The sequence below is a fragment of the Syngnathus typhle genome, unplaced genomic scaffold (assembly GCF_033458585.1).
Source record: "Syngnathus typhle isolate RoL2023-S1 ecotype Sweden unplaced genomic scaffold, RoL_Styp_1.0 HiC_scaffold_117, whole genome shotgun sequence".
Classification (NCBI taxonomy): Eukaryota; Metazoa; Chordata; class Actinopteri; order Syngnathiformes; family Syngnathidae; genus Syngnathus; species Syngnathus typhle.
The window spans coordinates 206,040-225,751 of NW_026872023.1; the positions used below are offsets into that span (position 1 = coordinate 206,040).

The 19,712-nt window shown below is 36.9% G+C and overlaps 3 long non-coding RNA genes across 3 annotated transcripts; all 3 read right to left on the reverse strand.

The window, feature by feature from the left end:
• Positions 1-11,003: 11,003 nt before the first annotated feature.
• LOC133148573 (uncharacterized) lies at positions 11,004-12,910 on the reverse strand. Its single transcript, XR_009712674.1, has 3 exons — positions 12,776-12,910; positions 11,840-12,599; positions 11,004-11,337 (listed from the first exon to the last, which is right to left on the reverse strand). It is a non-coding gene; the product is annotated as an uncharacterized LOC133148573 (long non-coding RNA).
• A 2,300-nt stretch (positions 12,911-15,210) lies between these two features.
• Positions 15,211-16,736, reverse strand: LOC133148576 (uncharacterized). Its single transcript, XR_009712678.1, has 3 exons — positions 16,479-16,736; positions 16,238-16,351; positions 15,211-15,429 (listed from the first exon to the last, which is right to left on the reverse strand). It is a non-coding gene; the product is annotated as an uncharacterized LOC133148576 (long non-coding RNA).
• Positions 16,737-17,468: 732 nt separating this feature from the next.
• Positions 17,469-18,526, reverse strand: LOC133148579 (uncharacterized). Its single transcript, XR_009712681.1, has 3 exons — positions 18,350-18,526; positions 18,121-18,264; positions 17,469-17,613 (listed from the first exon to the last, which is right to left on the reverse strand). It is a non-coding gene; the product is annotated as an uncharacterized LOC133148579 (long non-coding RNA).
• Positions 18,527-19,712: the final 1,186 nt, after the last annotated feature.

Sequence of the window (19,712 nt, forward strand, 5' to 3'; positions counted from 1 at the left end):
ATCGCCTTCCTTTCCTCGGCATAGCAAGTTATGATGGATGTGAGATAGAAGGAAGACAGAAGACAAAAGATAGAGCAGCCACAAGAGAGGGTATAGGGGGTCAGCCACAGGGTCCCTGGAGCGTCACAGAACTACAGGCCACGGAGCGTCTCAGAAATACAGGTCCACGGAGCGTGCCAGAACCGCAGGTCACAGAGCTCTGCAGGAAAAAAACCAACATATATCAATAAGCTACAATGTAATTAGTCATACTTTCGATTGACAACGAACTGAAAGCAAAATTACATTATAATTGATGAAGTTATTTATTAAAATAATACATAAGCATAGTAATCAAAATTAAAGAAACCGTTGACTAAAATACATAAACAGTAGCCAAATTTAATCACGATTCCAAAGCTATCATCACAGGAACTTGAAATACAATCACTTTGTAATGATGATAACATAGAATTGACTGACTGAATCATGCCTCACCTTGGAAGTCGAGTTATGTACTGCAGGGAAAGAAATAACAAAGTGGGAAACAAATAATTAAGTGACATTTCCACAATGCTTTGAATGTCTTTTACGATTACAAATACTGAGAGAAATACGGTGGCGAGATTGAAAGTCAATATTTCCTAACTAGTCAAAAACAGCTTTTAATGATACAGTAGTGACAATGCACAACTGTAGTACTAATGATAATTCATCATCATATTTTGTAATTAATGTTATTTGACTTTCTTCCAAACTTCAACAGTACAAAAAACGCACAATTGAGAAACTAATCATTTGCTCCTGGATGGTTATTTTGTACGAGATCAGGTACAAGTAATTGAGTCATCTGGCATGAGAAAAGAGACTTAGATTTACATGTGTACTTTATATGTAAATGTAGACATGATATTTAATGTCATGACAGCCTCAAATGTCAGCATGATGCCATATGATCACTTTTAATCCCTTCATGATTTAAAAACATATTTGTGGCATCTAAATAAACGCGAGGGGAAAAGAACTACAATATCTCGTCATATTTGGTCGCCGATGTGTGGCCAACAAGTAAACGCGAGGGGGGACTACAATGTGACGTCATATCCGGTCGCCGTGCGCCACCGTAAAAGTCCCGATGAAATAAAGTTATTTATATACATATTATTGCGATTATTGAATGAATCAAAGTTTGCTATAAAATATTAAATTTGACACAGCAACCGCCTCTGATGTTGAACCTCTTTACGCCTATTGAACTCAGGAGCCGAGCTGCAACCAAGGCAGTTGCTAATGCTATCTAGCTAGCGGCGATGCTTCATTGAGAAAAAGCCCAAATAAACTACTTCCTATGTGAAGCACCGCCGAAGCTACCAACCAAACGGCGCACTAACAGCACAACCGTAAACAATGTAACACTTAAATGTCTATACTTACTTTTTGGGAAACACGCACACAATCACAGCAACAGTCTCTGTCGATAGCCGCCGTCTGTGACTGACCACTGCGCGCGGGACGCAACAATCGCGATAAGACGATATAAGTCACGCGAGACTAGGCGTGGTGACGTCACTGCCCTACGCAACAATTTAACGGCACAATGTACATTGATTTTGCAACATAGGACACTGAAACAACAGGTTGTCAAGATGCGTTGTTTGTCTACTAAACATAAAAAGTTATTTCTATTACAGTATGCCTAAGAATAGTGAAAAGCATTGTGTTCGATATATTTGTTGCATCCAACTAAACGCGAGGGTCCAAACTACAATGTGACGTCATATTTAGTCGCCGATTTGTTGGCTAGAAGTAAACGCGAAGGGAAAAAACTACAATATGACGTCATATCGGGTCGCCGTGCGCCACCGCAAAAGTCCCGATGAAATAAAGACACTTGTACATACATATAATTGCGATTATTTAAAGAAGCAAAGTTTGACATAAAATATTTGATTCAACACAGCAACCGCCTCTTATGTTGAACGCCTATTTACGCCCATTGAACTCCGGAGTCAAGCTTCAACCCGGGTAGTTGCTAGAGGACGTTTCGCTAATGCTAGCTAGCTAGCTAGCTAGCGGCGATGCTTCACTGAGATTATAAGGCAAATAAACGACTTCTTATGTGAAGCATTGCCGAAGCTACCAACCAAACGGCGCACACACGAAACAATCTGGGATCAGACATCAGCACAACAGTAAACAATGTAACACTTAAAAGTCTATACTTACTTTTTGGCAAACACGCACACAATCACAGCAACAGTCTGTTTAGATAACCGCCGTCTGTGACTGACGAATGTGCGCGGGCTGCAACAATCGCGATAAGCGGATATAACTCACGCGAGACGTCAAACGCAGCGTGTTCGCTTCTCTTCCGGGGGGGGGGGGGGGGGGGGGAGTGGCAGCCATTTGTGGAGACTCGTGGTAAAAGATTTTCTTTCCTTGATTTCATTTAGGTGGCGGGCTCCATCTAGTGGTGAAACCGAGAAGTGCAAGCTTCTTGTGCGGGCCATATGCAATTATGTTTTCAGAATTTGCTGCGGGCCAATAAAAACTGCACCACGGGACGCAGTTTGCCCGCGGGCACTTTCGGTTCATTGTGGGTTCATTAGGTCACTTCAGGGTCAATCCGAGATGGCCGCTAAACTGGAAGTGGGGGTCACGGGCTGAATTGCGAAAGCATAGTGGAAGTGGTGGTGAAGGGGGTGAATATGGTAAGCATAAGGTGAACAAAGTGAATAAAGTTGGAATGGGTTGAATGGGTTGAAAAATGTAGAAATGAGAAGGGAAAAAGGAATTGGGTGTGAATTTCAAAATAAAAGATGTGAAGTTTTTGGGAAATTGTGGAATAGGTAAAAAAAATGATGAACAGTTGAAAGTTGGAATGGGTTGAATCGGTGGAAAAATGTAGAAATGAGAAGGGAAAAAGGAATTGGGTGTGAATTTCAAAATAAAAGATGTGAAGTTTTTGGGAAGTTGTGGAATAGGTAGAAAAATGATGAACAGTTGAAAGTTGGAATGGGTTGAATCGGTTGAAAAATGTAGAAATGAGAAGGGAAAAAGGAATTGGGTGTGAATTTCAAAATAAAAGACGTGAAGTTTTTGGGAAGTTGAGGAATAGGTAGAAAAATGATGAACAGTTGAAAGTTGGAATGGGTTGAATCGGTTGAAAAATGTAGAATTGAGAAGGGAAAAGGGAATTGTGTGAATTTCAAAATAAAAGACGTGAAGTTTTTGGGAAGTTGAGGAATAGGTAGAAAAATGATGAACAGTTGAAAGGTGGAATGGGTTGAATCGGTTGAAAAATGTAGAATTGAGAAGGGAAAAGGGAATTGGGTGAATTTCAAAATAAAAGATGTGAAGTTTTTGGGAATTTGTGGAATAGGTAGAAAAATGATGAACAGTTGAAAGTTGGAATGGGTTGAATCGGTTGAAAAATGTAGAAATTAGAGTAGAAAAAGGAAATTTTAGAGAATTTTGGTTGAATTTCAAAATAAAAGATGTGAAGTTTTTGGTAAGTGGGAAGTTGTGGAATAGGTAGAGAAAAGATGAACAGTGGAAAGTTGGAATGGGTTGAATCGGTTGAAAAATGTAGAAATGAGAAAGGAAAAGGGAAAAAGGAATTGGGTGTGAATTTCAAAATAAAAGATGAAAACGTGAAAATGTTGAATTTGGCAAGTTTGGGAATGTCCCCAATGTGATTTGAATGTGTTGAATGAGGTGAATTTCAAACTGGAACAACGTAAATGTGAAATGTTGAATCTGCCATTAAGAATGAATGGGGCAAAAATCGCCGTAAATTTGTGAATTTTGCGAAAACGGAAAATTTTTGGAACGAGAAAAATATGAGCACCCATGCCATGAATATTTGGAATAAGTGAAAAGTGGAATGGAGTGAATCGGTTGAAGTATGTGGAAGTAGTTAAGCACCAAAAAAGTGGGCAGAATAAGTAGAATAATAAAATTCCTGAAGGAATTGCGTGTGAAGGTGAAGAAGTTGAATAAATATTGAAGGAATGCTGCAGAATGATGTTGAAACGAGTTGAATCGGTTGAAAAATGTGGAAATGAGAAGGGAAAAAGGAAATGGGTGTGAATTTCAAAATAAAAGATGTGAAGTTTTTGGTAAGTGGGAAGTTGTTGAATAGGTAGAGAAAAGATGAACAGTTGAAAGTTGGAATGGGTTGAATCGGTTGAAAAATGTAGAAATTAGAAGGGAAAAAGGAATTGGGCGTGAATTTCAAAATAAAAGATGTGAAGTTTTTGGTAAGTGGGAAGTTGTGGAATAGGTAGAAAAATGATGAACAGTTGAAAGTTGGAATGGGTTGAATCGGTTGAAAAATGTAGAAATGAGAAGGGAAAAAGGAATTGAGTGTGAATTTCAAAATAAAAGAAGTGAAGTTTTTGGTAAGTGGGAAGTTGTTGAATAGGTAGAGAAAAGATGAACAGTTGAAAGTTGGAATGGGTTGAATCGGTTGAAAAATGTAGAAATTAGAAGGGAAAAAGGAATTGGGCGTGAATTTCAAAATAAAAGATGTGAAGTTTTTGGTAAGTGGGAAGTTGTGGAATAGGTAGAGAAAAGATGAACAGTTGAAAGTTGGAATGGGTTGAATCGGTTGAAAAATGTAGAAATTAGAAGGGAAAAAGGAATTGGGCGTGAATTTCAAAATAAAAGATGTGAAGTTTTTGGTAAGTGGGAAGTTGTGGAATAGGTAGAAAAATGATGAACAGTTGAAAGTTGGAATGGGTTGAATCGGTTGAAAAATGTAGAAATTAGAGTAGAAAAAGGAAATTTTAGGGAATTTTGGTTGAATTTCAAAATAAAAGATGTGAAGTTTTTGGTAAGTGGGAAGTTGTGGAATAGGTAGAGAAAAGATGAACAGTGGAAAGTTGGAATGGGTTGAATCGGTTGAAAAATGTAGAAATGAGAAAGGAAAAGGGAAAAAGGAATTGGGTGTGAATTTCAAAATAAAAGATGAAAACGTGAAAATGTTGAATTTGGCAAGTTTGGGAATGTCCCCAATGTGATTTGAATGTGTTGAATGAGGTGAATTTCAAACTGGAACAACGTAAATGTGAAATGTTGAATCTGCCATTAAGAATGAATGGGGCAAAAATCGCCATAAATTTATGAATTATGCGAAAACGGAAAATTTTTGGAATGAGAAAAATGTGAGCACACTTGCCATGAATATTTGGAATAAGTGAAAAGTGGAATGGAGTGAATCGGTTGAAGTATGTGGAAGTAGTTAAGCACCAAAAAAGTGGGCAGAATAAGTAGAATAATAATAAAGGACAGGAATAACAATAGTGTGAAGGTCTTCACCTTCACACTAATAATAGAGAATGGTGTAGAATAACATATGTGTGAAGGCCTTCGCCTTCACACAATAACTAGAATTGCAATTTCGGAAGAAATTGCGTGTGAAGGCGAAGGCAGATGTTAAGTTACAAACGTTAAGCGTTAAAAATGATGAGCGGGAAGAATACAAAGGGAAAATAGATAATTGTGAAATAAATGGGAAGATGTTACAAATACATGTTACAAAAAGGTACAAATGATAAGCGTTAAAAATGAAACGTTACAAATGTTACAAAAAAGGTACAAATGATAAGCGTTGAAAATGATAAGGGGGAAGAATAAAGAGTAAAATAATTTATGACTCCCAATGTGGGAATCGAACCCACTACAGGAAACTGGCTCGGGTTGACATTTCCATTGTGTTTCCGACTGAGCTAATGAGGATCCTTCCTTCTTGCTGGTTGAATTTGGTTAATGTAATGAATGTGTTTGTTGAATGCGAATGCGTAATCAAAGTGGTGGAAATTGCTTAATGTAATGAATGTTGGATGCGAATGACAAAAGTTACAAATGATAACCGTTGAAAATGATAACCGGGAAGGATAAAGAGTAAAATAAATAATGACGCCCAATGTGGGAATCGAACTGCCGCGGGTTTTGATACCACTCGGGAATGATGCTCATGTACTGGAATCACTTGTGTTTCCCACGAGCTAATTGAGTCCCTTACTATGTCGTGGTTGCAATTGGTTAATGTAATGAATGTGTTTGTTGAATGCGAATACGTAATCAAAGTGGTGGAAATTGCTTAATGTAATGAATGTTGAATGCGAATGTTAGTTACAAATGATAAGCGTTGAAAATGATAAGCGGGAAGAATAAAGAGTAAAATAATTAATGACGCCCAATGTGGGAATCGAACCCACTACAGGAAACTGGCTCGGGTTGACATTGCCATTAAGAATGAATGGGGAAATAAAAGGCACAAATTTGCTAATTACTTAAAAACGGTAAATGTTATGAACGCGAAAAATACTGGCAAGCGTGCCATGAATTTTTGGAACGTGTGAAAGGTTGAACGAGGTGAATCGGTTGAAGCATGTGGGAGTAGTTAGATGTCAAAAAAGTGGGAGGAATAAGTTGTTTAATAACTAGAATTGCAATTTCGGAAGAAATTGCGTGTGAAGGCGAAGGCAGATGTTAATTTAGAAACGTTAAGCGTTAAAAATGATGAGCGGGAAGAATGAAAAGGGAAAGAAATAATTGTGAAATAAATGGGAAAATGTTACAAATACATGTTACAAAAAGGTACAAATGATAAGCGTTAAAAATGAAATGTTACAAATGTTACAAAAAAGGTACAAATGATAAGCGTTGAAAATGATAAGGGGAAGGATAAAGAGTAAAATAAATAATGAGGCCCAATGTGGGAATCGAACTGACGCGGGTTTTGATACCACTCGGGAAAGATACTCGTGTACTGGAATCACTTGTGTTTCCCACGAGCTAATTGTGTCCCTGTCTACATACTGGTTGAATTTGGTTAATGTAATGAATGTGTTTGTTGAATGCGAATACGTAATCAAAGTGGTGGAAATTGCTTAATGTAATGAATGTTGAATGCGAATGTTAGTTACAAATGATAAGCGTTGAAAATGATAAGCGGGAAGAATAAAGAGTAAAATAATTAATGACGCCCAATGTGGGAATCGAACCCACTACAGGAAACTGGCTCGGGTTGACATTGCCATTAAGAATGAATGGGGAAATAAAAGGCACAAATTTGCTAATTACTTAAAAACGGTAAATGTTATGAACGGGAAAAAAGGCGGCAAGCGTGACATGAATTTTTGGAACGTGTGAAAGTTTGAACGAGGTGAATCGGTTGAAGCATGTGGGACTAGTTAGATGGCAAAAAAGTGGGAGGAATAAGTTGTTTAATAATAACTAGAATTGCAATTTCGGAAGAAATTGCGTGTGAAGGCGAAGGCAGATGTTGATTTACAAACGTTAAGCGTTAAAAATGATGAGCGGGAAGAATAGAAAGGGAAAATAAATTATTGTGAAATAAATGGGAAAATGTTACAAATACATGTTACAAAAAGGTACAAATGATAAGCGTTAAAAATGAAATGTTACAAATGTTACAAAAAAGGTACAAATGATAAGCGTTGAAAATGATAAGGGGAAGGATAAAGAGTAAAATAAATAATGACGCCCAATGTGGGAATCGAACTGACGCGGGTTTTGATACCACTCGGGAAAGATGCTCGTGTACTGGAATCACTTGTGTTTCCCACGAGCTAATTGTGTCCCTGTCTACATACTGGTTGAATTTGGTTAATGTAATGAATGTGTTTGTTTAATGCGAATACGTAATCAAAGTGGTGGAAATTGCTTAATGTAATGAATGTTGAATGCGAATGTTAGTTACAAATGATAAGCGTTGAAAATGATAAGCGGGAAGAATAAAGAGTAAAATAATTAATGACGCCCAATGTGGGAATCGAACCCACTACAGGAAACTGGCTCGGGTTGACATTGCCATTAAGAATGAATGGGGAAATAAAAGGCACAAATTTGCTAATTACTTAAAAACGGTAAATGTTATGAACGCGAAAAATACTGGCAAGCGTGCCATGAATTTTTGGAACGTGTGAAAGTTTGAACGAGGTGAATCGGTTGAAGCATGTGGGAGTAGTTAGATGTCAAAAAAGTGGGAGGAATAAGTTGTTTAATAATAAAGTACACTAGAATTGCAATTTCGGAAGAAATTGCGTGTGAAGGCGAAGGCAGATGTTAATTTACAAACGTTAAGCGTTAAAAATGATAAGCGGGAAGAATGAAAAGGGAAAATAAATTATTGTGAAATAAATGGGAAAATGTTACAAATACATGTTACAAAAAGGTACAAATGATAAACGTTAAAAATGAAATGTTACAAATGTTACAAAAAAGGTACAAATGATAAGGGGGGAGAATAAAGAGTAAAATAATTTATGACTCCCAAAGTGGGAATCGAACCCACTACGGGAAACTGGCGCAGGTTGACATTGCCATTGTGTTTCCAACTGAGCTAATCAGGTTCCTACCTCAGTGACGGTTGAATTTGGTTAATGTAATGAATGTGTTTGTTGAATGCGAATGCGTAATCAAAGTGGTGGAAATTGCTTAATGTAATGAATGTTGAATGCGAATGACAAAAGTTACAAATGATAACCGTTGAAAATGATAACCGGGAAGGATAAAGAGTAAAATAAATAATGACGCCCAATGTGGGAATCGAACTGACGCGGGTTTTGATACCACTCGGGAATGATGCTCGTGTACTGGAATCACTTGTGTTTCCCACGAGCTAATTGAGTCCCTTACTATGGAGTTGTTGAAATTGGTTAATGTAATGTATGTGTTTGTTGAATGCGAATACGTAATCAAAGTGGTGGAAATTGCTTAATGTAATGAATGTTGAATGCGAATGTTAGTTACAAATGATAAGCGTTGAAAATGATAAGCGGGAAGAATAAAGAGTAGAATAATTAATGACGCCCAATGTGGGAATCGAACCCACTACAGGAAACTGGCTCGGGTTGACATTGCCATTAAGAATGAATGGGGAAATAAAAGGCACAAATTTGCTAATTACTTAAAAACGGTAAATGTTATGAAGGGGAAAAAAGGTGGCAAGCTTGCCATGAATTTTTGGAACGTGTGAAAGTTTGAACGAGGTGAATCGGTTGAAGCATGTGGGAGTAGTTAGATGTCAAAAAAGTGGGAGGAATAAGTTGTTTAATAATAAGAATAAAAAAAATAATAATAATAAAGTAGAATAACAATGTGTGAAGGCCTTCGCCTTCACACAATAAAGTACACTAGAATTGCAATTTCGGAAGAAATTGCGTGTGAAGGCGAAGGCAGATGTTAAGTTACAAACGTTAAGCGTTAAAAATGATGAGCGGGAAGAATACAAAGGGAAAATAGATAATTGTGAAATAAATGGGAAAATGTTACAAATACATGTTACAAAAAGGTACAAATGATAAGCGTTAAAAATGAAACGTTACAAATGTTACAAAAAAGGTACAAATGATAAGGGGGAAGAATAAAGAGTAAAATACTTTATGACGCCCAAAGTGGGAATCGAATCCACTACAGGAAACTGGCGCAGGTTGACATTGCCATTGTGTTTCCAACTGAGCTAATCAGGTTCCTACCTCAGTAGCTGTTGAATTTGGTTAATGTAATGAATGTGTTTGTTGAATGCGAATGCGTAATCAAAGTGGTGGAAATTGCTTAATGTAATGAATGTTGAATGCGAATGACAAAAGTTACAAATGATAACCGTTGAAAATGATAACCGGGAAGGATAAAGAGTAAAATAAATAATGACGCCCAATGTGGGAATCGAACTGACGCGGGTTTTGATACCACTCGGGAAAGATGCTCGTGTACTGGAATCACTTGTGTTTCCCACGAGCTAATTGAGTCCCTTTCTTTTATTGGTTGAATTTGGTTAATGTAATGAATGTGTTTGTTGAATGCGAATACGTAATCAAAGTGGTGGAAATTGCTTAATGTAATGAATGTTGAATGCGAATGTTAGTTACAAATGATAAGCGTTGAAAATGATAAGCGGGAAGAATAAAGAGTAGAATAATTAATGACGCCCAATGTGGGAATCGAACCCACTACAGGAAACTGGCTCGGGTTGACATTGCCATTAAGAATGAATGGGGAAATAAAAGGCACAAATTTGCTAATTACTTAAAAACGGTAAATGTTATGAACGCGAAAAATACTGGCAAGCGTGCCATGAATTTTTGGAACGTGTGAAAGTTTGAACGAGGTGAATGGGTTGAAGCATGTGGGAGTAGTTAGATGTCAAAAAAGTGGGAGGAATAAGTTGTTTAATAATAAAGTACAATATCAATGTGTGAAGGCCTTCGCCTTCACACAAATATCAATGTGTGAAGGCCTTCGCCTTCACACAATAAAGTACAATATCAATGTGTGAAGGCCTTCGCCTTCACACAATAATAGAGAATGGTGTAGAATAACATATGTGTGAAGGCCTTCGCCTTCACACAATAACTAGAATTTTGCAATTTCTGGAGAAATTGCGTGTGAAGGCGAAATGTATGAATAACTTCTTCGGGGAATGCTGCCGAACGATGCTGAAACGAGTTGAATTACTTGAGAAATGTAGAAAATTTGGAGAATTTGTGGTGAATTTCAAAATTGAAAGTTTGGAATATTTGGTAAGTGGGAAGTTGTGGAATAGGTATGCAAAAGATGAACAGTTGAAAGTTGGAATGGGTTGAATGGGTTGAAAAATGTAGAAATTAGAGTAGAAAAATGAAATTTTGGAGAATTTGGTTGAATTTCAAATTTGGAATTTTGGTAAGTGGGAAGTTGTGGAATATGTAGGCAAAAGATGAACAGTTGAAAGTTGGAATAGGTAGAATCGGTTGAAAATTGTAGAATTTAGAGTAGAAAAACGAAATTTTAGAGAATTTCAAATTATTGGTAAGTGAGAAGTTGTGGAATAGTTAGGCATAAGATGCATGAGCTAAATGTTGAAACGGGTTGAATTGGTGGCAAAATGAATAAATTAGAAAGGAAAAACGCTGTTAAATGACACTGAATGATGTAGACATGAAGTGGGATTGAGCTGAACCTGTTGATGTTGGGACAATACAAATAGGTTAAAAAAATTTGGAAACTGCAGGTGAATATGTACATTTTAGAAAAAGCAGTAAGCAAGAAAACCAATAAGCGAGTAAAAACAGTACATACGCAAGAAGTATTAGTCAACAAGAAACAGTCAGCAAGATAACTACTAAGAATCAAATCTGAATCTGTTCTTATTAGGCATAACAACATCTGCATGACAACATAACGTCCACCAGGTGTCAGTGCTGAGTGACAATTATTAGGCATGAGATGAACAGTTTAAAGTTGGAACATGTCGAAAAAGACATTCCTGTCCACAAAGCCCAGTGGAAAATAAGGATGCTGAGGCCAAAGATACTGCTGCTTTGACGTTGGGGATGTCTGGATAATCTGCAGTAAAATCAAAAACACCAAAAATAAATCCTCTATCCACATTAAAAGTAAAATAACATAGTTTATTTAAAAGTTGACAGAATTACATTGCATGTCCAATGAAAAAATATGCACATCTCTTGAAACTTGTTACAAATGTAAGGCTGTGTGTGCAATTGTTACAGACAGAAATGATTAAGACAGCTCATCCGCTATGCAACATATTTATTTTCAGCGTCCTCTGCTGGCAAAAATACATATTGCACTTGGGCGCATGCATTTCTTCCTCTAAATAGAAAACAAACCTTCCTATAAACCAAAAGTTCTGGGGAGGCAAGTGGCACATAATGTTGATCTTTCATTTATCAATGTATGCAAACGAATGGTTTTTATGTATTATCTATCCATTTACCTGGTCGTTTATTACACCCAAAATGTATAATAGCTTTTTCTATACGATAGACATCTATTGTACATTCTCATATTAACCTTGAGAGGGTTTAAAAAAATATTTACATACCATCTTTGTCGTTGCCTGATGGATCTGTCCAGGTTCCCCCTTGCTTAGTTGTGCGTTTTTTCGTTCGTGTCCACCGTGTTGCTTAAGGTGAGTCAGTTCCACATGGACTATGGAAAATGTGAGTCGGCAGACAGTGCATATTTTCCTCACACTTTTTGACAAATCTATTTTCTGATTCACTGTCCACTCGGCAAGTTTGAAACTTGTGTGCTTTTTTTAGTAATACTTACCCCCTTGCGGTCGCAGTAAGTGCCTGGAACGCGTCCATGCTGCTGAGTTAACTTCTGCAATCTACTTTGTGGTGCCACCGCACATGAGATGATCGCATTCCGTATTGTTTTCTATGTTCTTTGGACAGCAGGCCAAAGAACGCTACCGTAAATTCTATCTATCAATCTAGAATGGGAAAACATGCGACATCTGAGAAACATTTTCGAAATAAACCATAGTATTCCAGAATACTAAGATAAAGACAGCAGAAGTTACAAATATCCCAAAATAAGGCATGGGTAAAATACCATTACTATAGATTAAAATAGATTAAAATCATATACTATACATTAATACCATTAACTACACATTGAAACAATATATTTGCAACTGTATTTGCTATAAACAAAATAATAAACTGGGTCACCTAAATCGACGTTGCCTCTGTCTCTCTCTCTCACGTGTAACGTCAGTGTTCCAACTTGGTGTCGTGGAGCCACGCCAGCATCTCTGGTTGCAAGTCGAAGAGGCCGGCCTCTGAGGGTGGTCTCTATAGGGGGCAGATGTTGATGAAGTGGTGAAATATATTATCATAATGTAATAAAAATGAATAAAATAAACAATTATTATTTTGTGCATTTAACTTTAAACTTTAATAGTAGAACATTTTAAACAGAACAAACAAGTAACACAAAATACAAACAACAGAACAAAAAAAAAATTTACCACAAAAACCCCTCTAGGGGAAGATTAGGGCCATCGGGGAATTTTTGGTTCCACTCCTCTAATGGAACCATTCTGGTGGCATTGGTGGCGTCCACAAGCTCCACCTGTTCACCTTTGATTTTAAAGCCCACAAAGCGAAAGCGCTCTTCTTCCAGTTCCTGCGCAAAGAAATTTCATGACAATTTATGTTTGAAACACCACGAGAAAACATGATGGATGGATATGTATGTATGTATGTATGGATGGATGTATGGATGAATGTATGGATGAATGGATGGATGGATGGATGGATGGATTGATGGATGGGGTTGGGTAGGTAGGTAGGTATGTAGGTTGGTTAGATATAGATATATAAACAGACAGACAGACAGACAGACAGACAGACAGACAACTGTATCTGAGACAATATCCTACAAAGTTGGTGATCCAGATTTTGAGAAAACTCCTAAAGCATGAATCTGACTTCAACCTTAATGATGATGAGCCACTGATAGCAGTGCATCCCAAGTAAATAACAGTATTGATTCAATTGAGAACACCTTTGTTTATACACATAAAAAACTGCTTGCTTTAGGTACCTTTTATTACAGTATTTTCTGATGATGTTGTCATGTGTGTCATGGACAGCCGCTGTCCAAGTTTGACATGGAAAAAGTTGGTTTCGCGCCATGTGAGGACCTTAATTTCTCTTTGATCCTGTAATGAAAATGTCAAATTAGTACTAGTTGTTGAAATGTGGATCTAGGCTTCAATTACTAAGGCAACATGATGCCCTAAGGGACCTTACTCAGGTGAAATGAGAGTGTGACAGATATCTTTACTGAGACTCTCTCTCTCTCTCTCTCTCTCTCTCTCTCTCTCTCTCTCTCTCTCTCTCTCTCTCTCTCTCTCTCTCTCTCTCGCGACACAATCAACAGATTAGCATTAGCAATACGGTATCGCAATACAACAACAAAAATCTGCTATAAAACTGCTCCTCAACCAATTGTTTCTTTGCAATTGTGATTGCAATACCGTAATTATTCTAATTATCGCCCAAATTCTAATAACCGCCCTATGTGTGTTAGCGATGGCATAAATAAAACATTGATACCTCTAATTATCGCCCATGCTGCTAAAAAAATCCCCCCAAAACTTACGTTTTCCTCCGCGACCACATGCCGACGTCATTGCGCAAGTTTAAATATGACTGATTTGACAGCGCGTTGAACGTCCCTTTTAAATTGTTTTTCTCCATAAACTATGATACAATTACACTCGTCACTCCGCAACAATATCCTCACACAATTACGTTCTCGGGGCATGGGCTCGAACAAGACGATCGCGTTAATATGACGTGTACAACACGTGATGCGCGACGGTAGCGTGTCGCATCGATGGAGCGTCAATTGACGCACCCCGCTGTTAGAGGTAGCTCAAAACAGCCGCTGTCCTCGTGTTAAGAACACCAGTGAGATACTACATAAGGAAAATATACATATTATCGCCTTTTATTTTGAAGGCCACAACGTGAAACGCTTCTTCCAGTTCCTGCGCAAAGAAATGTTTTGACAATTTATTATGGGTTTAAAACACCACGAGAAAACATGATGCATGGATGGCAGACAGGCAGACAGATAATAAACGTAAAACCTAAAACAATTCGATTAATTTCATGACCATAATCACAACCACAATGATTTTATACAGTCAGGGAAGCAAGTGAAATTGTATGTCTTCCTGATAGAGCTGTATCTGAGACAAAATCTTACAAAATTGGTGATCCAGATTTAGAGAAAACTGTAAAGCATGATTCTGACTTCAGCCTTGATGATGATGAGCCACTGATAGCAGTTTATCTAACTGTAATGATTTTATACAGCCGCTAAGTGTCAGTGTCGAGCAACTGAATCAACATCGCGATCGTATTTGCAATAGAAATATAATAAAACTAGGTCACTTAAATACGAAATATGACTTTGCTGGTAATGATTTTCAACATCCACCAGTGCTGAGCAACAGAATCAACAGAACTGTACTGCTTATCACCCATCATATTGCACATTTAGCAAAGTTTAGTAAAGACCTACTTACTTTTTTTCTGGTTTTGTTGTACCTTATGTGGTTATCAAGCCAACCTATGAAAGGAAAACTAAACATGTCCAAATAGGTTGAATTTTTGTGTAGGAATATTCAATAATAATTGATCATAATTAAAAAAAAAAACAGTTGGAAAAATATGGGGAGAAGAAATATTAAAGTATCTATTGAATTGATACAACTAATACATTTAATATAATGATGCAATACACAATTTATACACTAACAACAAAATATAACTAAATGGTGAAATATATTATCATAACTTAGATTAAATTAATTCAATTTAATAAAAATAAATAAAAGAAACAATGACTATTTTGTGCATTTAAATTCAAACTTTAATCATAGAACATATTAAACAGAACAAAGAAGTAACAAGAAATACAAACAATAGAACAAAATTTCAAACAAAATTACCACAAAAACCCCTCTGGGGGAAAATTAGGGCCCTCTGGGAATCTTTGGTTCCACTCATCCAAAGGAACCGTTTTGATGGCATTGTTCACGTTGACAAGCTCCACGTGTTTGCCTTTTATTTTAAAGGCCAGAACATGAAACCCTTCTTCCAGTTCCTGCGCAAAGAAATGTTTTGACAATTTATTATGGGTATAAAACACTACGAGAAAACATGATGCATGGATGGATGCATGGATGGATGGATGGATGGATGGATGGATGGATTGGGTTGGTTCGGTTGGGTAGGTAGGTAGGTAGGTAGGTAGGTTGGTTAGATAGATAGATAGATAGATAGATAGACAGACAGACAGACAGACAGACAGACAGACAGACAGACAGACAGACAGACAGACAGACAGACAGACAGACAGACAGATAGACAGATAGATAGATAGACAGACAGACAGACAGACAGACAGATAGATAGATAGATAGATAGATAGATAGATAGATAGATAGATAGATAGATAGATAGATAGATAGATAGATAGATAGATAGATAGATAGATAGATAGATAGATAGATAGATAGATAGATAGATAGATAGATAGGCAGGCAGGCAGGCAGACAGATAAAAAACGTAAAACCTAAAACAATTTGATTAATCTCATGAACATAATTACAACCACAATGATTTTATACAGTCAGGGAAGCAAGTGAAATTGTATGTCTTCCTGATAGAGCTGTATCTGAGACAAAATCTTACAAAATTGGTGATCCAGATTTAGAGAAAACTCTAAAGCATGATTCTGACTTCAGCCTTGATGATGATGAGCCACTGATAGCAGTTTATCTCAAGTATGTATTTACCGGGTCGTTTACTACACCCAAAATGTATAATAGCTTTTTCCATACGATACAGACATCCATTGTACATTCTCATATTAACCTTGACCAGAGGATGTAAAAAAAATATTTACATACCATCTTTGTCGTTGCCTGATGGATCTGTCCAGGTTCCCCCTTGCTTAGTTGTGCGTTTTTTCATTCGTGTCCACCGTATTGCGTGTTGCTTAAGGTGAGTCAGTTCCACATGGACTATGAAAAATGTGCGTCGGCAGACAGTGCATATTTTCCTCACACTTTTTGACACATCTATTTTCTGCTTCACTGTCCACTAGGCAAGTTTGAAACTTGAGTGCTTTTTTTTTTTAGTAATACTTACCCCCTTGCGGTCGCAGCAACTGCCTGGAACGCGTCCATGCTGCTGAGTTAACTTCTGCAATCCACTTTGTGGCGCCACCGCACATGAGATGATCGCATTCCGTATCGTTTTCTATGTTCTTTGGACAGCGGGCCAAAGAACGCTTTGACAGCACGTCGAATGTCCCTGTTAAATTGTTTTTCTCCATAAACTATGATACAATTACACTCGTCACTCCACTACAATAGCCTCACACAATTACGTTATAGGTGTGTGCGCTCGAACAAGACGCATTCATATGACGTAAGCAACACGTGATGTGCGACGGTAACGTGTCGCATCGATGGAGCGTCAATTGACGCATTTGATTGTAAAATAAAGGTTTAAAAAGTTAAAAAGTCTCCTCTCAACCATAAGTTAATTTAAAAATGTAAAAAGTTAAAAGTTTTAAAAGTTATAATTTTAAAAAGTAAAAGTAACATTTTTAAAAATTAAAACGTTGAGTTAAGCTAGCATTTAAGTTAGTTAAGCTTATCACCCAATATAGTGCCAATATAGTGCACATTTAACAATGTTTAGTAAAAACCTAGTTACTTTTTTCCTGGTTTTGTTGTAGCTTATGTGGTTATCAAGCCAGACCATGAAAGGAAAACTAAATATGTAAGTTGTATTTTGGTGTAGCAATTGTCAATAATAATTTATCATAATTTTAAAAAATAGTTGGAAAAATATGGGGAGAAAAAAAAGGAAAGCATCTATTGAATTGATACAACTAATACATTTAATATAATGACTCAACACACAATTTATACACGGACAACTAAATATAACTAAGAGGTGAAATATATTATCATAATTTAGATTAAATTAATTCAATTTAATACAAAATAAATAAACAATGACTATTTTGTGCATTTAACTTTAAACTTTAATAATAGAACATTTTAAACAGAACAACAAACAAGAAATACAAACAATAGAACAAAAAAAAAAATTACCACAAAAGCCCCTCTGGGGTAAGATTAGGGCCTTCGGGGAATCTTTCTTTCCACACTGTCAATGGAACCTTTTTGGTGGCATTGGTGGCGTCCAAAAGCTCCACGTCTTCACCTTTTATTTTAAAGGCCACAAATCGAAATGGCTCTTGTTCCAGTTCCTGCGCAAAGAAATTTCATGACAATTTATTGTGTTTAAAACACCACGAGAAAACATGATGGGCAGATAGATAGATAGATAGATAGATAGATAGATAGATAGATAGATAGATAGATAGATAGATAGATAGATAGATAGATAGATAGATAGATAGATAGATAGATAGATAGATAGATAGATAGATAGATAGATAGATAGATAGATAGATAGATAGATAGAAAACCTAAAACAATTTGATTAATTTCATGACCATAATCACAACCACAATGATTTTATACAGTCAAGGAAGCAAGTGAAATTGTATGTCTTCCTGATAGAGCTGCATCTGAGACAAAATCTTATAAAGTTGATGATCCAGATTTTGAGAACACTCCCAAAGCGTGAATCTGACTTCAACCTTAGTGATGATGAGCCACTGATAGCAGTGCATCCCAAGTAAATAACAGTGTTGATTCAATTTAGAATACCTTTGTTTATACACATGGGAAAAACAGCTTGCTTTAGGTACCTTGATCTCAGTATTTTCGGTGGAGTGGAGCTCCAGGCCACCGGAACACGATGTTTTCAGGTGCGTAAGAGACACCCGCTGTCCAACCGTTAGGACAAAAATGTTCGCCTCTCGCCACCTGACCACCTTTATTACCATTTGATCCTGTAATGAAAATGACAAATTAGTACTAGCTGTTGAAATGTCGATCTAGGCTACAATGACTAAGACAATAAAGCTAGAGAAATACTCAAGAAACTGGTGTCAAATTTCTGTCCTACAAAACCAGTGTCTTGCAGGTTTAGACGTCTCCCTCCTCTAATATGCATGATCGTCAGCAAACTTTGCACGGGTGATATTAGAGTGAGCTATCAAAAGCTTGGAAAGGATCAGGCCTTGAAGGCACCTTACTCAGGTGAAATGTGAGTGTGTGTGATGTATCTATATTTAGACACGCACATGCACACATACGCACACACATGCATGCACACGCACGCGCACACACACAAACACACACAGATAGTGTGACAGAGAGAGAGAGAACAATCAGTTTACTTTTTTTAAATAAATGATGCCTAATGGGACGACAGACCCACGTGACATCGCCATCCTCATGGGGCGGATCTAAAAATGAAAAACAGATTAATCATCACTACTTCATGAAAGAGAGGGAGCGGAAAGAGAGAGAGATTGATCTTACAGCAGAGACAATGCCGTCTGTCGTGAAAAGGACACCCTCCTCATGGCGGATGTCCTTTAAGGCTCTGGCAATGCTTGGAGGGTACAGCAGAGCTGTCCCCCTCACCTCCAAATCTGGGGTCACTTATTTCGCCCCAGCCACATAAATGCCGGTGTTGTGCCGGGAGAGGAGGACCCCTTGTTCTTTTCCCCGGCCAAAATTAATAATTCGAAAAGTGCCTCCAACGGAGACATCAGAGGCTAAATTTTCAAAAAGAATCATTTTACACAAATGGTGGCCATCACAGAGGGCCACCACTGTATTACAGTGGGAAGCCTTAGCCTCCACCGTGCCATCCTCTTTAAGGGCCCATCTGGAATATCTTGTTGATGTTTTTAAGGCCACCACTTTGGCCGTGACCGCCGCTGGCATTTGGTGGAGCGTCCACAGGTTTTCCATTCTGACAAAAAAAATGAAAATAATAACTGATCATCAGAGACATAATTACTATAGCACTTATATATGGTTGAATTAGTCTACATGATGACAGAAATCGGTTATAAAATAGCAGCCCTACCCTTTTAGAAGGACTATGGTTAATGTCCTAAATGGCTATTGTTTAATTGTTTTTGTCCTAAATGGCTATTGTTTAATTGTTTTTTGTTGGTTTTATTTATCTATCTATCTATCTATCTATCTATCTATCTATCTATCTATCTATCTATCTATCTATCTATCTATCTATCTATCTATCTATCTATCTATCTATCTATCTATCTATCTATCTATCTATCTATCTATCTATCTATCTATCTATCATATATTTATTTATTTATTTATTTATTTATTTATTTATTTATTTATTTATTTATTTATTTATTTATTTATTTATTTATTTATTTATTTATTTATTTATTTATTTATTTATTTATTT